Source organism: Canis lupus, chromosome 16 (assembly GCF_011100685.1).
Source record: "Canis lupus familiaris isolate Mischka breed German Shepherd chromosome 16, alternate assembly UU_Cfam_GSD_1.0, whole genome shotgun sequence".
NCBI classification, from domain to species: Eukaryota; Metazoa; Chordata; class Mammalia; order Carnivora; family Canidae; genus Canis; species Canis lupus.
The window spans coordinates 27,363,857-27,385,094 of record NC_049237.1 but is presented as its reverse complement, the minus strand read 5'-3'; the positions used below and the strand labels follow the sequence as shown (position 1 = coordinate 27,385,094).

The 21,238-nt window shown below is 43.9% G+C and overlaps 1 protein-coding gene across 6 annotated transcripts in view; it reads left to right on the top strand.

Moving 5' to 3' along the window:
• The first annotated feature begins 248 nt into the window (after positions 1-248).
• Positions 249-21,238, top strand: part of PLEKHA2 (pleckstrin homology domain containing A2) — a 76,056-nt gene continuing 55,066 nt past the window's right edge. The window contains exons 1-2 of one of the 6 annotated variants that reach the window (XM_038560028.1): positions 14,663-14,720; positions 15,678-15,769. The gene's annotated coding sequence lies outside the window, so the exon portion shown is untranslated. Of the gene's footprint in view, positions 434-14,662; positions 14,721-15,073; positions 15,341-15,677; positions 15,770-21,238 lie in introns of those variants that run through there. The other 5 variants (XM_038560033.1, XM_038560032.1, XM_038560027.1 and 2 more) reach the window with 5 other exon arrangements.

The following is a 21,238-nucleotide window of genomic DNA, read 5'->3' as shown; positions in this document are numbered from 1 at the left end:
ATTTTTTTCCCCACTTTTCTTTTTTTGTCAGTAACAAAAACTTACCGGAGTATTGTGACACTGGCTAAGGAATGGCCATGATTTCAGCTCTTGGGGAAGGTGGTGGGGGCAGGGAGGCTTGGGCCAGAGAGATTGTTTAGAAAGGCAGCTCAGCTGTCCCCCAGAGGAAAATCAAGGCAATCACGTGGGTGAATTGAGGAGAGGGACGCACAGGCACACACACAACTCTCTAAACTTCATCAGTTTTTAAAACTGTATTTGAAACAGGGACTTGCCTTATGTCTCCTGAACCAAGAAGCACAGATCTTGCCTTCCTCCTGGAAGTCACCTTGTCCTTTGGAGCCATCAGCCTGCAGAAGGTGGCTTCCTCTGGCTGATGAGAAGCTGGCTCCTTGGTACAGAGAGCTCTCTTTCTTCCAGAACCAGGGGCAAGGTAAGTGGAGGCTGCAGACCCAGAGGGCCTCCTGGGGGGGGCTCCTCTCAGAGTGGTTACCTAAGGATTAGATTAAGGAGGTTCTTTGTGGGGTGGGGGACACCCGGACTCCCTTGTATTAGGAAAAGGAAGTGGGGGCGGGGTGCAGACAGAGATTTTGCCAAATTACAGATGGAGCCGACGAGATCCAGAACAATTCCCAAAGGAGGTCCTCCCACACCCACAGGAAGGCCAAAAAAAAAAAAAAAAAAAAGCTTGAAATTCAAATTATTTTTGGTGCAGGGAGATGAGAAGGGAGGGAGAGAAGGCAGTGGTAGTAAATAGAAACAGAAGAGGGAAGAAAAAATGAAAAGGCTTGCCCATATCTTTCCTAAAGAACAGCTCAGGAGAGCACCGAATAGTATAGGAAATGTAGGTGGACTTGAATATTTTTTATCATGTGTCCACGGGCAAGACTGGAAAGGAAAACAGTCACAAATCTTATATATGTGGTTTCTGCCCTGAAAGAAGTGGCTGCTCCCCCCTCTCCTGTTTTTAGCTTCTGCTTTTGAGAGGACAGAACAGAAATGTTTTGCCCACACTGTACCCACACACTCTCTGCTCCTCTCAAATGCGTTTCACTGGCCTGGTTTCCTCCAAAAGCTTTCCTGCTTTCATGACTGTTGTCATTGCTCTTGTTGTTTCTGCTTATAGTTTTGCTTTGGGTTCAAAGAATGGAAACAATTTTGGGGGAGAGAATGGTGGACGCCATGATGAGACATGAGAAAACAGTAACTATACTTGAGAATTAGATAGATGGAGGAATAAAAGACCCTGCTCCCTGGTCGAGGGCCTTGTTTAGGCTTGCCCAGTCTTCGTGTTCACCATTTCTTTAAAGTTTTTAAATTTTTATTTATTTGAGAGAGAGAGAGAGAGAGAGAGAATGAGCACAGAGGGAGAGGGAGATGCAGACTCCCTATTGAGCAGAGGAGCCATACATGGGGCTGGATTTCAGGACCCTGGGATCATGACCTGAGCCAAAGGCAGATGCCCAACTGACTGAGCTACTCAGGGGATCCATGTTTGCCATTTTTTAAAGAGAATGATTTGGATTAGTTAGGGTTGCCAGAAAGATAGATACATGATACCCAGTTAAATTTGAATTTCAGATAAACAGCAAATAAATACCTGCCCAAACTGGTGTTACAGTTCTTCTGTATATTTGAAGTAGGTATTAAATCATCTTATTCCAGTGGTGTTTAAATTGTGAGGGCCCACAGGGTAGAGAGTTTTAAGGGATTCAGTTTCTGGATCTGCCTGAGGTGAATTGAGCATGGGAGCATGCTGAGTGTCACACTGGGTCTTCTCTGCTCCCACCCTCCTGGCACACCAGCCCTTCCTCACTTCTAAAAAAGGAAAGAAAGGCATTGTCCTAGTTTGTAAAAACCTCCAGGGCCAAGACAAGGAATAATTAGAAATATTTGTGTTTGTGTTGAGAAAGCAAAAGCTTTTATGACTGAGATATCAATCATTTCACAAATTAGGTGGTTTCCAATTTATTGTTTTCCATAAAACTTAAAGAAAAATCTAATTGAGTTGACCACTGATAGATCATTAAAGTAATTTTTTAAAAAATAGACTTTAGTTTTTAGAGCAGGTTTTAGATTTACAGCAAAATTAAGCAGAAAGTACAGACAGTTCCCACAGTTCCCTGCCCCATGCTAGGACAACTTCCCCCAATAGAGTAATTTTTGAAGGAAGATCTCTAAGTGATATCTGACCTATAACGTGAAGGAGTCCAAAGAATTGAATGATATTGCCAAATTTGGCACTGCTGAAAAAACAAATTTCAAGTCTCCTGGCAAAGGTGGGCTGGCTACAAATCTTCATACAGGGTTTGTATTCATAAGTGACTTGGTAACTCCAACTGCAACTCTGAAGCCCTAAGCCCAGAAATATGTCCCTACTTTCCTTCCTTCTCATAAGCCCTGGACGGACATTGTCACAGCAAAACTCCTTATGGCCCCATTTACTTATTGACTTGAAGAAGGTTTCTCAGTGCTCTCATTCATAAAAATGAGAAATAAAGATAATATTGATGATACATCTATTCATTATTGCAAGAAGTAATATTAATTGATGGATTTAAAAAAATATTTTATGTATTTATCTTAGAGAGTGAGCGAGCGAGCGAGAACAAGTGGAGGGGAGGGAGAGAGGGAGAGGGAGGAGCAGACACCCCCTGCTGAACAGGGAGCCTGATGTGGGGCTCAATCCCTTGACCCCGGGATCATGACCCCAGCCAAAGGCAGATGCCTAACCTTAGCCACCCATGTGCCCCAATCGATGGATTTTTGAACTAATTACATGCATATGTAAAAATATACCAATACATACAAGTAAAAATCCATCCTTATCCATTAGGAGAGATCATTCTCATTAGGAGAAAAATTTTTAACATTTTACTATTTTGTGTTTAATTATCAATAAAAAACATATTTACTGTGTCACTAATAATTATAACAATGACTTAGTCTCAGAAAATGTTTTAATACCTTATGGTCACAGGATATTTTTTGAAATTGTAAAATTAATTTACACATGCATGTTTGTTTCAAAAATTTGATAGGGTAATCAGTAAAAGATGCCCAAAAGATTGATGTTCAAATAATAAAAAATGTCATCAAGATATATGACATTTAGATACAAATCTTTAAGGGAAGTGCACTGAAAATATAGTTCATGGAGGAAATGGAATGATTTAGCATTTCTGTTAAAGAACTTTGTGTTCATTTTGAAAAAGGAAAGATGGTGTCAAATTACTATGGTACTTAGATACTATTGGGTGCATTAAAAAGGGTGATATAACAGTTTTATTTTAAAACATTTGATGAAAACAATCTGCAGACTACATCCCCTGCAAGCACTCAAACCTCCCAAGAAAAGTTATAGACGTCCACTTAAAATGTGTGAAGGGATACATGATTTTCAGCATTTTTTAGGGGTGTGAGCAAAGAAAAGTTTGAAGACCTCTGCTTTATGTCATTCTCTTACTAACATTTCTGCTCAAAATACAGTACTTAGATTTCCAGATCCTTTACAACTTTGAACAATAAAAATTATAGGCATCATTCTACCTGTACTTTCAGGGGCGCCCTGGCCCAATGCTCTGTGTACCTCATTGTGCTGCCCATCTACTCGCAACTGGGTGGTAGTTACACGCACAAGGCCTTAAATTGGAGAAACCAGAAATAAATCAGCCCCTAGACCTCACAGCTGAACTATTTCAAGAATATGCAGTTCCATGGTAGTGGATATGATTTGACTCACAGCATACGCAGCAACGTGTAATTACAAGCTGCATTCAGCAGACTTCTACTGTAATGCTTGCTTCTCACCTTCTGAATAGAGGGGAGCCACAGCAGCGTTTTATGGTAATGAATTGAAATGATCTAACGGATGCTTATGTGCACCCTGTCAGAGGAGACTGACTCTCTTGAATATCAGTTGAGGTTCGGGAGTTTCTCCAAGTATCAAAAGTGTGCTTTGTAAGGAAGGCAGAAAAATGGGTGGTAGCAACCATATGCCCCAGTGGCAGAGGAAACGCACATGGGGGAAGCTATGTAACAGGGATTGTGGCAGTAAGGGGAGCAGAGCAACGAAACCCTGCTTTTCATATCAGAACTAAAAACTAAATGTCCGTTCACCACAAATTCAGTTCTGCCAGCCACAATGTGTGAAAGTGTGCTTGACCAGTGTGTGGGCTTTGTAAGTAGTGATGTCTTTGCTAATCTAGAGTCAAGAGGGATAAGTTGCACCCCAACTGATTTTTAAAAGTAGGTGATAACTCTTTAAGCACAAAACCCTCCTAATATTTTTTATAGCTTAAAATTTTTCTCTTTAATTAAATAAATTTTGAGATAATTGTAGATTCACATGCAGTTGTACAAGGAATAGTTGAGAGAGATTCTGTGTACCCTTTAGGCAGTTTCCCCCAGTGGTAGCATCTTGTAAACCAAGGTTTGCTATCACCACCAGAATATTAATACTGATACAGCCAAGAGTAAGATTTCCATCAGCTTAAGGGGCCCCTGGGCTGCCCTTTTATAGCCACACTCACTTCTCTCCTACCGCACACCCTTCTTAACCTTGACAATCATTTATTGGTTCACCATTTCTTATAGTGCCATTTCAAGAACATCATATAAATGGAATCGATATGTAACCATCGGGGACTGGCTTTTTTCATTCAGCATACTTTTCTGAATATTCATCCTTGTTGTTGTCTATATCAGTAGCTTGTTTCCTTTTATTGCTAAAGAGTAGTCTATGGTATGGATCTACCACAGTTTACTTATTCACCAGTTGAAGGACATCTGAGTTGTTTCATTTTTGGCTATTATGAATAAAAGGGGCTATAATAATTTATGCACAGAATTTTTGTGTGATCATACCTTCATTTCTTTTTTTTTTTGTATTAAAGGTTTTATTTATTTGAGAGAGAGAGGGAGAGCACAAGCAGGGGAGAGACAGAGACAGGGAGAGAGAGAAACAGACTCCTTGCTGGGTGGGGAGCCCTACCCAGGGCTCCATCCCAGGACCCCAAGATCATGACCTGAGCTGAAGGCAGATGCTTAACTGACTGGGCCATCCAGGGACCCGTCATGTCTTCTTTCTCTAGGATGAATGCCCAGGAGTACAATTACTGGATCATGTGCTAGTCATATGTTTACTTTTTGCAGAAACTGCCAAACTGTTTTCTAGAAGAGCTGTACCATTTGACATCCCCACCAGCAAAGTATCATGATCCAGTTTCTCTTCATCCTCACCAGCATGATATTGTCACTATTTTTTATTTTAGCCATTCTGATAGGTGTGTAGTGATATCTCACTGTGGTACAATTTTTTTGTATCTTTTATATCTTTTTTGTATTTTTCTCCATTTCTATTATAGTATAATTGACATATAACATTGTATTAAAGTGTACAATATAGGGGCACTGGATGTCTTGGTCGGTTAAGCACTTCTCTGACTCTTGATTTTGGCTCAGGTCATGATCGCAGGGTTGTGGATCGAGCCCCATATCAGGCTCCATGTTCAGTGGGGAGTCTGCTTGAGATTTTCTCCCTCCCTTTCTGCCCCTCCCTGCCACGATGCTTCTGTGCTCTCTCTTTCTCTAAAAAAATAAAATTAAAAAAATTTGAAGTGTACAATGATCAAATAAATTGATTAACATAACGCTCAAATCAATATATGTGACAAAATGGTCACCACAATAAATTTAGTTAGCATCCATCACCTCATATAGCTACAATTTTTTTCTGTGATGAGAACTTTTAAGATCTACTCTTCTGGCAACTTTCAAATATACAATATAGTGATGTTAGCTATAGTCACTATGCTGTACATTATATTCCCAGAACTTATTTATCTTGTAACTGGAAGTTTGTATCTTTTGACCATCTTCACACATTTCCTATCCACCTCCTTTACTCTGCTTCTGGCAACCACTGATCTGTTCTTTGTTTCTGTTTGTTTGTTTTTTAGATTCCAGATATAAGTAAGATCATACAGTATTTCCCTTTCCCTGTCTGACTTACTTCACTGAGCATAATACTCCCAAAGTCCATTCATGTTGTCATAAATGTCAGGATTTCCTTTTTTACGGCTGAGTAATATTCTCTCTCTGTGTATGTATTACATTTTCTTATGGGATAGCTCATACAGATATCTCTTTGAGGCGGTCATTTTGCTTCCTTAGCTGTACTCAGAAGTGGAATTGCTAGATCATACAGTATTTCTATTTTATTTTTAACTTCTTGAGGACCCTCCATACTATTTTCCATAGTAGTTGCCCCAATTTACATTCCCTCTAACAGCTTTGCTCCACATCCTTGCTAATAATTGTTATTTTATCTTTTTGGTATCAGCATTCTGACAGGTATGAGGTGATATCTCATTGTCATTTTGATTTGCATTTCCCTGCTGTTGAATGATGTTGAGCATTTTTTCATATACCTCTTGGCTATTTATATGTGTTTTTTGGAAAAATGTCTAATTTTTAAATCAGATTTTTGGTTTTGCTACTGAGTTGTGTGAGTTCCTTATATATTTTGGATATTAGCTCCTTATCAAATACATGATATTAGCAAATATGTTCTCACATTCAGTAGGTGCCTTTTCAATTTGTTGATTGTTTCCATTGCTGTGCAGAAGATTTTTAGTTCAATGTAATCCCATTTGTTTATTTTTGCTTTTGGAGTCAAATCAAAAAGCATCATTGCCAAGAGTGGTGCCAAGGAGCTTACCAATTATGTTTTTTTCTAGGAGTTTTATGGCTTCAGATCTTCAATATTTTTAATTTTTTAAATATTTTTAATTTTTACAGTTTTATTTTCACCAACTTTTTATTTGTAAAGTTTTTTTGTATGGGCATTAAATGTTTTCAAACATTTTTTATTATTAAACATAAGATACATAGGGCACATGATGTAATATTTTAAAAAGGTAGAAGAGTGTGAGTGAATCCTGTCTTCTCTTACCGCCTCCCTCAGAGGTGGTCTTCTGCCCATAGGCCACCATTCTTACCAGTTAAGCCACACAGAACTTTCCATCTAAAATAAAGGCACTGATCGTAGTTCAACCACTTTTTCCTACCCCAAGGTCATCACCAGGAATGACAAAGATCGTCTTCAGCACATATAATCTCTGGGAATTCTTCACTTTTCTTTCCCCTCCTTTGTTGTCAGCTCATCTGTTTACAGACAGGAACAAACAGTAAAATAATTTCCTCCTCCATACCGCCCCTCCTCCTTCTCTAAGATCATGACCATTCCCCTGCTGTTTCTAATTCTGTGAGGAGAAGGAAACTACACAACTGAACCCTTTTTTTTTTTTTTTTAAGATTTTATTTATTTATTCAGGAGAGATACAGAGAGAGAGAGGCAGAGACATAGGCAGAGGGAGAAGCAAGGTTCCCTGCAGGGAGCCCCATTGCAGGACTCCATCCCAGAACCCTGGGATCATGACTTGAGCTAAAGGCAGATGCTCAACCACTGAGCTACTCAGGGGCCCCCACACAAATGGACCTTTATATAGTAGATGTTCAGTCAGAACCAGTAAGCGAGGCTAAGCAAGGTTCTTCTTAATGAGGGACTTTGGCTACTCAGTGACCCTTTCCCTCTTCTTTCTGTGTTTGGAATTCCAGTCCAGAGATTCAAATTGCCAAAAGGGTGACCTCCAAATCAATGCCACAATCCCTATATATCTTTTCAGCAAGCCATGACTGTGACATCTTTTGACATCAGATGCTAGAGGGTGCATTTGGCTATTTATCCAATTAGAACATTCAGAACATCATTAAGAATAGGTGTAAGGATAAATTTAGCTTGTTATTGTTTAATTACTAAATAAAAGAATTAGGCTGGACTGGGCTTAATTCTCCAGCCTAGTGTTACACTTAATTTTAATATAGTTTGATAGACATGTGGAGTCATCATACAAATTATGATGAAATTTGAAAGAAGATCCCTGAGCAAATTACCTGTTTCCAATGAGTCATAATGAGTTTCACTAGATCTTAGGGTTCAAGTTGGTGATCAGGTTCTGTATATCTTTTCCAGTGGCAGGAATTTTAATGTGAATGGAAACAAATTGGCTAAATTTTTCGAAAAGCGTATCTGCAGACTGACAACTTGTGTGTGTGTGTGTGTGTGTGTGTGTGTGTGTGTGTGTGTGTTTAAATCACAAAGCAGCTATGAGACCTCTAAGGTACTTTTAAATTAAAATCTATTTATTTACTTTTAAATAAGTAGATTTATTAACTTTTTTTTCTAATCACAAAATACTACAGGCTCATTAAAGAATACTTAGAAAATTCAGAAATATAAAAATTTTAAAGAATCACCTGTACATCTAACTCAGATAGTTACTGGCAACATTTTTAAGTATATCCTTGCAAAACTGAATGTTTTTATTATCACACACATTGATTATCTCTGGGGAGGAGAGCAGTGGTTGGAGGACATGAGTGAAGAAATATTTGTTCAATCTTACTCTTTTGCACATTTTGAACTTTGTACTGTGTGTATATTTCCTATTAACAAAATAATGAAGGATGTACATCTCTGTCCAAATATCCTTTGTGCTTTTTTGTTGTTTTGTAATAATCAGCTTGTGTTAAGAACCATTGATGTAAAAGTCAACCCTCTTCACTGACTCCCACAGGCATCACTTAGAGTAAATTCAACAGCGTTTATTCCAGTTAACGACTTTGACTCTCTTCACCCACAAGTACTTCCAAATAGCAGCCCACCCTGTAGGCTCATTGATGAAGAAATGAATTATGTAACTAGTCTAAGCAACTCTAAAGTTAATATTAGTGCTAAAATATGGTCATGGATCCATAGCTAAGGTATCTATTCATTCTCTCTCTGATTCCACAGGCCCAATTCTTCCCATATAATCCCAGGGCATCACTAGGAATACAGGAATCCAAGCAGTGCACTGCGCTTATTCAATCTGACGGAAAAAACAATGCCGTCAGCATGAATCAATAGGAATGGTGCATTTGGCCAGCAGACTGTTATTTCTGGGGACAGGATGTATACTCAGTTTTGAGGTTTATTAGTGTCATATTTAGCTGTATGGCATTATTTTCCAAACTTTGTTATTGGGAAATAATTTTTAGCATGTGTATGTGTGCAATGCATGTATATATGTATGTGTACATATGCATATAAAAAAACACTGCAGACCGGGTGGCTTAAACCACAGAAATTTATTTTCTCACAGTTGTGGAGGCTAGAAGTCTGAGATCAGGTTGCCAGCATGATTGGGTTCTGGGGAGAACTCTCCTCCTGGCTTGTAGGGTGCCACCTTCTTGCTATGCATTCATATGGCCTTTCCTTGGAGAGAGGGTGGAGAGCTCTTCCTCTTCTTATAAGGTGACTAATCCTATCGGAGTTGGGCCTTACCTCATGACCTCATTTAACCTTAATTACATCCTAGAAGCCTTATCTCCAAATGCATTCACATTGTCAGGTCTTCAACATATGATTTTTTCGATTGGGGGCATCATCCACTATACACACACACACACACACACACACACACACACACACATATATCAGATATATATACCATATGTCTTCAGATGAATATATATAACATATATATTATATATAACAAGTCTGAGTCTACATACATACTTTCAAATGTTCCACCAAAGTTTTATCTTTTTTTACTTTACCTCATTACTGTCCCTTACTGCTATTTCCCTCATCATGTAAACAGAAATTGCCAGTTTCTTCTACTTCCTGTTTTTCCTATTCTCCAGGTTCTCAGAGTTTGAGCTAAGACATAACCCTGGGTGGTAGGCAGGGTCACTGAACAAGGGATAAGAATTTGCATATCCATCTCGTGACTGGCCATGTGAGGCCGAGATTGTATCTTTCCTTAAAACCTAAATTCTTCTATCTGTAAAATGAGATTAATAATCTCTAACCCTGTGAAAGGGAAAAGAAGGAACAGCTAATAATTTATCATGTAATGTTAGCTTTTTATAATAAAAGTCTCAAAATGAAATGCAAAGATCTTAATCCAAAGGTATCACACTGGATTTTTTAGGTTTAATGGACAATCTTAGCACTTGCCATGTGCCTTGAAAACGTTAACTCACTCAATTTTAACGATAGTGTGAGGTAGGTCATCTGTTATCATCACCTTCTCCATTTTATGGGAACATAGAGAAGTAAAATACCTGGTTCATGGCTGTGCAGCTAATTAGTGACAGTTACAAGGCAAATCCTGACAGCTTGGTGCTAGAATCCAGTTTCTATGCAGTCACTATGAAATCACTGCTTATTCATTACTAATTGTGTCATTTCCTTGCTCAAAAACTTTCAGAGGGCTCTTGACTTAAAATAATAAATACAACTCATTAGCTTAGCAATAAAGACCTTCCAGCTACCTTTCTTTCCTATTTTGCTCCCCATGACAATCCTTCATCTACCCTCCTGTGTTCCAACTGAACTGGACTGGCCACACATCTTCAAATGGATCCCAAATGGTCCTGCCTCCGTGCTTTGCCTTGATGCAATCTTTATCTGGAGTCCACCTGTTCTCACCCCCTTTTCACCTTCTACATCTTACTCTTCCTGCAAGGTCCTCACAAAGTGCCATCTCCTTTAACACATTTTTTCCTGCACCTCTCAACCCCAACTGGTTAGATTTTCCTGCAGAATTGCATCTCTGCTCATCAATCTGTGTGTATGAGTTTCTGGCTTTTATGATAGTTATTTCTGTATATGTTATACTGTCTCCCTGTATATTCCCTCCATATTTCTGTCAATGTTACATTCCCTCCCAGCCTCAAGGATGGGCTCCTTGAGGGCTGCAATATGCATTCTGATAGGTCCTTGAATTTTTTTAAATTAAATTTTAAACCATTATTGTTTTTTGACAACCAAATGTAGGCATGTTTTTTCCAAAAAATTAAACATTACAGAAGTGCATCTCTTAGAAAGTGACTCCTCCTTCCCCACCCTGAGAGAACTGTGGTTAACAGTTTGGAATACAATCTACTCTTTTTTCATATAATAAATGTGTATAATTTTTATTTACAGAAATCCTAGTATACTATGCAGGCAGCTCTGTGTCTTCTTTCCATTTAAAATATTTAGTATTTTTTGTAGTTTTTATAAAGAGAGATATCTTTTTCTTTTCTAACAGCTGAACAGCAGAGGATTGTATGGATGGACACATATTTATCTGTTCAATCCTGTGTTGATGAGCATGAGGATGATTTCTAATTTTCCACATTATGAACAACATTGCAGTATGTGTGTACATATTCCATAGGTATACACTGCACACATGCATATATACATGTACTCCATATATACCATATACAACTTCAGATGACTTTCTTTAATACATACATTTGGACATGAAATTGCGAGGTGAAACAGAATGGAGATTCTAAATGATGACAACTATTGAAAGTGTAGATGGGAAGGAGTATTGTGTTGTGTCTTTCTGTATCCTTCACAAACTCAGTGGTTATGAGGGCAGGCTCTGGCATCAGGCTGCACAGGTTTGTATCTAGGCTTGGCCTCTATGCCTTAGCCATCTTTTTTTTTTTTTTTTTTTAAGATTGTATTTATTTATTCATGAGAGACACAGAGAGAGGAAGAGACACAGGCAGAGGGAGAAGCAGGCTCCATGCAGGGAGCCCGACGTGGGACTCAGTCCCAGGTCTCCAGGATCATGCCCTGGGCTGAATTGAAGATGGTGCTAAACCACTGAGCCACCCAGGCTGCCCACACCTTAGTCATCTTATCTATGAGAAAATAAAATAGTACCTTGCTCCCAGTTAAGACTTAAGTGAGATAATCCAGTAAAACAATTAGCATTTAGCAAGTACCTGGATTATAAGTAAATGCAAGACATATGATGGGAGAAAAATGTGTAATAGGTTCAGATAATTGTTGAATGAATAGGACTGAATAGAAAAACAGTAGTTTGAGTAATCTTTCTGGAAATGGGTGGTACTTTGCTATGGAAACTGGCAGTAACTATTTATGAAATGACCAGCTAGCATTAGAGGTACAATGGTCTTGGAGCAATTTCTCTCTGTGCAAAATTAACTGCCCTAAATCAGGATCAACCAATGACCTTGGCCTCTTCAGTCTCACACCTTCCCCAGGGGAACTAATGAGCCCTGGCTATAGCCTGGTACCTTATATAATGGGTATCTTTAAGGACAGAGAACAATGTATTTGCCTGGAGGGTGCTCTGGCTCCCCACCAAAGGTTATTAGGCTATCTAGTTACCCAGCCATTAATATGGAAAATAAATAGAAAGTGCATAAATAAATGGCTCTTTGAGTATAGGCTACTGTTTAGATTCTTGGGTTCTGTGCCAGAAGTCTCCATCTTCATGGAAAGGTTCCTATACTTTCTAGTATTACTAGAAGATTCTGGGGGAAGTCAACCCTGGATTTTAGAACCAACTCTGCCACTAATTAGCTGCAGAACCTTGAGCAAATTGTTGAACCTTATCTTGCAGATACGATGAGGGGACTGAAATAGGTGATGTGAAAGGGTCTCCCCACTTTTTAAAAAGATTTATTTATTTATTTTGGAGAGGAAGAGGGGGAGAGAGGGAGAGAGCGTGCATGCATGAGTGAGCGTGCATGCATGAGTGAGCATGGGGAGGAGGGGCAGAGGGAGAAGGAGAATCTCAAGCAGACTCCCTGATGATTGCGAGCCTCATTGGAGGCCTGATCCCACGACTCTGAGATCATGACCCAAGCCAAAATTAAGAGTCAGATGCTCAACCAACTGAGCCACCAGGCACCCCATAAGGCCCTTTTTTGACATACCTATCCCCAAAGGTGGTTACATTTTCAGACATCAGGACTATTACATGGAAAAAAAAAATGAATGCATAAAATCAGGGAATTGAAGTATTTTCAAAATGTCCAGGTCAGGAGATAGCAAAGGGGCTTCAGCAGGGCACAGACTCAGCTGACACTCGCTCTGTGGTGTCCACTGCAGGAGGAGATGGGGGCCGTCCACCGAGGAAGCACCCAGAAATCTAGGGATAAGGTTGAGGAATCAGGGCAGAAAATGTAGTCTAACTGGGGCCAGGTCCTGGCCAGGGGCAAATGTAAATAGGGCTCCCAGTGAAATATGAATATCACCCAAAGTGCACTGATGATCCTCCTCCTAGCCCAATGCTCCCCCTCCAGTAAAACTGTACCCATCTCCTCAGGCCCATTTCAGTCTCCTTCTTTGATACAAACTCCTCTACACTTCTCCCTCCACAGGTCTTGTTCCTCCAAAGGCTGGCTGTACTTATTCCCTGTGCTATTTTCATGACACTTCTAAGAGCAATACAAAGCTGAAGCCTCAACCTTCTAGTGACACTTGTATCCCCCTAATGAGACCCAAGGCCTTTGGCTCCCTTTGCTTCCCAGGCATCCAATACAGTAGTGCTCAGAAAATATTTGTGGCTCTCTGATTGAGTGACTCAGGCAGGCCCCATGGGGAGTAGAGTTTTATGGGTTTTAATCTGAACCATACCATGAAATCTGAGACTTTTATCTCATTGCTCATACTAGAAACTGTCAGTACCAGTCAGATTTGCTTGGGGCTGGGTGGAATTTTGTTCCTTTTCACGATGAGAGCCATAATCTAATTTTTAAATTAAAAAACTTTTACATAGCACCTAGTTCATGTTCCACAGTAATCTAAGTACTACGAATGTTAACTCATTTACTTTTCATAACCACCCAGATAGAGACTGAGGCACAGAAATGTTGCCATTTGCACAGCGATCAAAGCTAGTAAGTGGCAGTGCTGGGATTCAAACGCAGTCCATCTGGTTCCAGAGAACATGCTCCTTGAGATGCTATGTTGCCTGAAACCTATGGGTGGCAAAAATATTCATGAGCAGAAAAATATTGACGTTGATGTATTTATTTCAAAGGAAATGTTTTTGTTTTTGTTTTTTCATGTGTCCCCCCCTTTCCTTCCTCATTCGAAGCAAAATGTTCTAAAGCAAATGGCCTTTTTTTCACACCTGAGAGAGCTGGTGGCTCATTTTTGCTTTGGCAATCAAAATGGAAGAGGAAACTTGTGTGGTTTCGGGGTGTGTGCTGCATGCCGCGTGCTGTCCTGCTGCCCCCCTGTCTGCTCAGGGTCCTCTACTGTCAGGCTGTGTTGCCTCAGGTCCTGGAGACTTTTCGGCTGGCCTCCCCCCTACAATAGTGGAGCAGTCACCCCGCACAGCCAGTCCCCGTCCTAGAGCCTCAAGGGTCTTCCTTTGCGCTCCTCTCCCTCAAACTCGTCTGCATCAGAACCCCCAGGACTGCCTCTCTCCCTCCTCCATCCCAAGGGTGAGTCCACTAAGTGTCCCCGTTTCCGAGGTTCTGTGCCTGACTGTGTCTATTTAAGTGATCTCCCCACGTGGGTGGCGGGCGTCGGAACCTGACAGACCTGCCGCTGATTAGCTGTGGGACGCAGGCAAATTACTTAACGTCTCTGAGTCTCGGTTTCCTCATCGTGAAGGGGATTGATACCCAGAGGGTTGCCGTGCGGCTGAGACCACGCACGCATTTTCTTGGCTTCCCCTTGGCACTCTTTCCTGGATGCATGCTTGTGTTTCCCATTTTTTCCAGAGCACCCTCCCGCTCGGAGGGCCGGAGAGGCGTCCTGCGTCGTCACACTCTGAGAAAGTCCCTCCACCCCTCGTTCAAAGGTCCGGCGCCGGTGGGCTCCTCTGGCACATTCGCGACAGCCCGTGAGAATCACTCCTTCTTCAGACCCCAACCCTCCCCTTTTCAGCCTGCGGCCCCGGAGAGCCCCCGGGCTCACGGTCCCAGGGAGGCCCCGCTGAGGTCGCGGGGTGGGGCCCTGGAAAGGAGCCTCCCTCGCGGGAGGGTGCCCTCGGCCCGGGCCCCCTTCCGGCGGCGGCCACCTGCTGCCTGGGGCGCGCGGTCCCGGCCGCCGGTCCCACCTGCGCCGCCGCCCCGCCCCGCCCCCGCCCCCGCCCCCGCCCCGCGGCCGCCCCGGGGCCCCGCCCCCGCCTCCTCCGCGCAGCCCGCGGCGCCCGGCCGCGCCCCCTCCCACCCCGCGGCGCCCCGGCACCCCTCTCCTCCCCCGGCGGGCTCCGCGGAGCATTGTACTCACATCCGGGGCTGGGTTTTGCTTTAATACGAAACGTAATTAACCCGGAAAAAAGGGCCGAGAGACAAGAGAGAAGGAGGGGCGGGGGTGAGGGGAGAAGAGCGAGAGGAGCGGGAGGCTCGGAGAGTTGGGCAGCGAGATCCAGCAGTGCCCCGGGAGCCACGGCCCGGCCGGCCGGGGGGCGCCCCCCCCATGTGACCCACCCTGCCCGAGCCCCGACTGCCGCTCGGCTGGGTAAGTGGGGCGCCCCCGCGGCTCGGGGCGCGGAGGGCGCGCGGGGGCCGGGAGTCCGGGCGGGGGCGCCGAGGGCGCGCAGGCGGGGCGGGGAGCGAAGGGAAAGGTGGCCGCAGCCCCCGGGGCGCCTCCCGTAGCCCCTCCCGGAGCCCCTCCCGTAGCCCCTCCCGGAGCCCCTCCCGGAGCCCCCGGGCGGTCCCGGCGGGCGGCCCTTGCCGCGGGCTCGCGGAGCGTCCGGGGTGGCGGAGGTCGCGGCCGCCAGGGGTCGGGCTGCGGGGGCGGGGCCGCGGGCAGGGGGGCGGGGGTTCTGCTGAGCTGCATTTTCTCACGTTTGCAGCGGCGAAACTTCTCTGCGGGTTCTGGCGCCGGAGCACCGGCCTCGCAGCGTCCGCCGGGCTGCGGGAGGGAGCGGAGCGGAGCACGTCCCAGGCAAGTCCCGCGGCTCGCATTGGGCCGTGGAGCCGCGTTTTCTCTTCCCCTGTTACCTTATAACAGGACAGGCCTGCAGTGCTCCCGGAGGGAGAGCTCTCCCTTTCCCCTGGGGGCCCGCCCGGGCCCTGGGGCTCCTGCAACTCCGGCCTCTGGGGGTGACGAAGAAAAACTGCCCTAAAACGCAGGTTCGGTGCTTTATTGGGAAAGCACCCATGAGAGAGCTGACGGTCTCTCGCTCTCACCAACTTCTTCCTCACCTTACACGCTTCCCTTTTCTGCTCTAGTTTTGAAGACTGTTACTTCATCAAATTAACAACAACAAAAAAATCCCCAAAAATTGAAAAAAAAATTCAAAAAGAAGGAGGAAAGGGGTAAAAGAGGGCGGTGCATGAAAAGAAGAGGTACAGGCACCTCCAGAGAGAGGAGGCGCGGCGGGCGACCTCCACTTGGGCCTCACACATCTCTTCCCCCAGGCCAGCACCCCCCCCCCCACCCCGCCCCGCCAGCCTTTCGCCTAAGGTTTCCTTCCTTCTTGGTGAGTTTGGGTTCTAGCTGAATCTTCCCCTTCGAACTCCTTCTCCCGCTCCTCCTCTTTTCTTTCTTTAGGGCTCCAAATGGGGTTTTCCAGAGGATAGTAAACAGCAGAAAAGAGGGAGGGGAAAGCATTCTACCAGGAAGCCAGCTGTGGCTCTTAGAGGCACCTCAGCCCACTGAATGGTGGTTGCCCTCGGGCTGAAGTTCCAAAACTGTACTCATGTTCTTAATATATCTAAGCCAGTCCCCTCTCTGCTCCTTTCTGGAGCTCCATCATTTTTCTCTGGTGGCAAAGCCTTCAGAAACAGTGAAACCGAAGGTCTGGAGCGAATAGAAGTGTTTGTTTTGTGTTTCATGGTTGCATTCAGCTGACATGTAATGGATAATAAGGATATGAAAGGCAGAGATGAATAAGTCCAGCCTCTGTCTTCGGGGAGCTAGCTTACAGTCGGAGAAGACACAGGCTGTACACAAGTGCCTAGAACACAAAGTGGATTGGATTGCTAAAACAGAGATCCAGCATGCTTTGAGAAACCAGGGGGAGGCTTGTTAAAAAGCATCATCATTTCAGATATTTGTCTTCTCTATGTGTACCACTTGAACGCAATGACTTTTGCCATAGCAAAAGTCTAGCTTGTAGTCTAGACATTATGGCCAGGTCAATGTATGACATCTCCCAGATGGTAAGCAGGTGTTTGTTGAATGAATGAATGCAGGTACACGAATTGTTTGCACCTGTTGGATGGAAGGGAAAAGAGCAGTGTGGCAGTACCTCAAGCCTGTAGAAATTCTGTTCACCAAGTTGGTGCATGAGGGTTTCCTCTGGATGTTGCCTTTAGATCTTGGCTCCTATTTGTCAGCCCCACTTTCTACAAAGTGTCTGTGGCGCCCCTGGTGGTATTTCAGGTAGTTGACTTGATGGGAGCCTTGCTCACCTCACAGATAGGGGTGATCACCTTGGTTATCAATTTGGAAACCACCTGCTCCTGGGTAGAGAGTTTGCAAGCCCTTCTCTTTCCTCGTTGGTGCTTTCTTCTCTTTTCTTTAAAAAGGAAGGAGGGCCTGCATGTCCCGTCTTGTCATCCTAGTGAGCTGAACTGTATTGAGCTCGGTATTTTACTAAGGTTAAAATAAATCCTGAAGACATGCAAGTTTTGGTTGGTGCCTAGTTTTGGAGAAATTCTGCAAAAGTGGGAAGGGAGAAGCATTAGCTCTATCAGTCAAATCCTCCTGAACAACCAGCTCTCCTGCTTGCTTTCTGGGTGTTTCCTGAAAGTCCTCCCAAATGGCAGGAACATGGTCTTCATTGTGTGCATCCAGCTGGCACTTCATTGATTTCCTGTCTTCCTCACGAGGCAGGTGGACAGGTGGGCGATGCCCGTTAAAAGGCTGAAGTACCTCAAGTTAGATCTTGCTGTGGGCCACAGGGCAGTAAATACTCCTTCTGATTCACGGAGGTGACTATGGCGCTACTTATTGTGGCCAATATAGGCCCACGACTTGGAAAAGAAGGTCTCGGGGCTAGCACATTGGACTGCCCCACTTATGTCTTTCTACCCTTAACAGTTTGGGTTGCCTTACTTTCAGTTTTCCAACTGTCTTAGTGAGCTGGATAGGACTCCTGCAATCTAATCTGTTAGGCTTTGGAAAGGAAGGAAACAGAACAAATATTATAGTGTGACAGCCTATGGGGAGAGAAGAATCCTAGCCCTGCCCAGTAGTAGCCCATCACTGAGCCAGGGAATTGGACAGGGTGGGGAGATAGGGCAGCTGAGAGGCGGGAGGGATGGGTCCCTTCCTTCCTGTTCTTAGGGGCCCTATGGTTGGTGGAGCCAGACTATAGCTGGAAGACTCCGTTGACTTTTGTTCCAAATCTTGGGTTGCTGTGCTCTCGCATCTCCTGGCCCCTGCCTTTAAGCCCATCCAACCTTTTAGGCTTTATAATTTATCTCTTTTAGGCAGAGGATTGAAAGCTGAATGGAGCTCTTTCACTGTGGAGGTTGCAGCCCTGCTGAGGCAGGAGCTCCTGACACTGCCCGGTGTTGGGCAAAAGGCTTTCTTCAGCTTTGGGCCTGTGGGGTGCCTTTCTGGCCGCAGAGGCTGGCCGCTGAGATAAAGAGGGTGGGAAGTGAGGTCTGCTTGTCCTTATACTCTTGAGAAGCACTATAGTTAAAGGACAAAGGCTGGAATTCACAGTGCCATTAGCTAGGACTTAGATTTGGCCATCCACTTGCAAAGGGGCTCTCCCAATTGGGATGCTTCTGGGGGCGGAGCAGGAGGCAGCCCCTGAGTCCTTTCCCTGGAGCCTGACCTGCATGCCTGGGTTCTGTTAACTTTCAGGATAGCCTGGCCAAGATGGAGTCTGTGGATCTCTTGTTTTTGTTTTGTTTTGTTAAAGATTTTATTTATTTATTCATGAGAGACACAGAGAGGCAGAGACACAGGCAGAGGGAGAAGCAGACTCCCTGCGGGGAGCCCAATGTGAGACTCTATCCCAGGACCCAGGATCATGACAACCACTGAACCACCCAGGTGCCCTGTTTTGTTTTTGTTTTTGTTTTTTTTAACCCCCCTGGAGAATTTCAGAGATGTAAAATATGATGGTTCTTGGAGTCGAGGGAAGAGTAGAAGAAGTTTGTGCCTTTCCTGGTGAGGGATCCTAGTGTTCTAGCCTTTCTTTTGACATTTGCTTATTGAGATTTGAGGGGTAGAGACAGCCATGCAGCTGCCTGCCCTGTAATGAGCAGCTTTGCAGTAGTAATGATAATCATATAGTACTTGTGAGGCATTTCACACACATCATAACGACGTTTACCCAGTGCTTCCTCTTTACCAGAACTCCTGTTAAGCACTTTTCACACATTATTTCATTTAATTCTCAGAGCCACCTTTGAAGTCTATAAAGCGATTCCCTCCCTCTTGCAACCCAGGAAACAGGCCCAGAAGAGTTCAGTAGAGTCTGTCGGACTCTACAACACATGCTCTTTCACTTCACTCTCCCACATTGATGGGGAGCTGAAGTCAGCACACCCTTTCTTATGGTCTTCTCCTTCCAAGAGTTTTAACGAACACACTCACACTGGTCGCTGTCACCTGCACATCCTCTTCGCCGCACCCAGCATTTCGACATCTCCTCCATCTCCTCCTTCGACAGACACACTTTGGCCATTTACAGTTGCCCCCAGCACTTTGCAAAAGACTGGGTAAAGTTTTAAATGAAAGTGATTGCTCTGGATTCCTGTTAGGAAGCCCTGCAGTGAAACCCAGTGCTCATTGTGTTTCCTAACTGGGGGGACTGCCACAAGTCTGAAAATTGGAGATCTCAGTTTTTATAGGCTCATTTATAAACCAGATGTGGTTGCCCCCCTGTGCTTGTGATCTCTGGTGGAGCCTTGAGCCATGGGAAGACCTTTGTTTCCTACTGGCTCCAACTACCACATTTTCTCTGACCATACATGAAGCTGCTGTTAAGAGAGGTCATGACAGTTTAAAATATTTTTGTTGCTTTTGGCATTCTTCTTGCGGTAGATCAATGTTCAGTTTCTCCAGCCTTTTCCCTGAAATTTGTCCCCTTGAAAATCCCTTCTTGAGGGTCTTTTCCTTCCCCACGAAGCTCTAGGGTCTGGTAGGGTTTGGGCTGTCTGTGTCACAGGGGCACCTTTTCTTCCCTGTTGCTGTAGATGTTTGCATTTCTCACTCTGCTTTTACTGGGAACATGTTCTTGGGGCATTCCCTTCTCTCTCACATTATCCTCCTGCCTTAAGATGATTTGGAATTTGTTCTTATGACACTGTCAAAGTGCAGTGGTAGTGTTACAGTAGGAGATAGACTGCTCCCACACTTTCTAAGTTATAATCTTTGGTCCACTCCCAATGATGTGTTTTGAAATAGCTATGTTTGTGTTTTGTGGTTTTTCCTGGGCCCTTGGCATTGTTGGAACTCGCACGACACACTCCTGTATGCTGCAGATTTAAACAGAGGTGAAGTCTGTTCACATGGCCCGTGCATATTCTAGCACTAGCTGAGTGACTGCTCTGAACCTCCACACCCCGGTTCCTGTCTGCGGAGTTACAGTCCCCTGAGACCTCTGATGTCATTTCCCGATAAACTTTCTCCTGTTGAAGTTTAGCAATTTCCTGTTAGTATCCCTCTCACTCGCCACGGATTCTGCTGTGTCCAGCTCCCACCCTCATAGGGTAACAAGACAGGAGATGTTCTGTACGTCCCACCACATGTCAAGAAACACCTTCCTGACTTTTTCTGGAGCAAAATCCCTGAAATTTCCTGTCCTGCCAACATAAAGTAACATGAAAGAAAAATCTTCAAATTTATAAAATGAATTTATGTTTTTTTTTTTCATACTTGAACCATTGGAGGTTATAGTGGATGGTTTCATGATGGGGCCAACACCATTTGAGGCTTTGTCTGTGTTAGCACTTTCCATTTTATTTCCCTCAGAAGCATCAGAATGGTCAAGCAGATGAATCTCTCTTATTTCACTCTGTTTTTTCCTGTATCTCCAAACTACATGAGCAGTCTTAAAAATAAGATATCCAAGGGGTGCCTGGCTGGCTCACTCGGTGGAGCATGTGACTTTTGATCTTGTGGTTGTGAGTTTGAGCCCCACGTTGGGTGTAGAGATTACTTAAATATAAAATTTTTTAAAAAGACATCCAATAAAGCAAACTACAGCTTTAATGATGTAATAACTCTAAAGCCTAAATCTATTTATCCATCTTTTCATTCATCTGTTCAGCCATTTATTTAACAAATGCAAGCCCCATCTCTAAAGTTTCAAGAAGGAAAGGTCTACTGAGGGTCTTTCTCAGGGCTCCTGCTTAGTTTAGCCAGAGCACTAGGCATGGTGTGGCTTAGGCGCCGTAACAGTAGAGGAAGATAGTTATTGATGAGGGTGTGAATATTGAATTCACT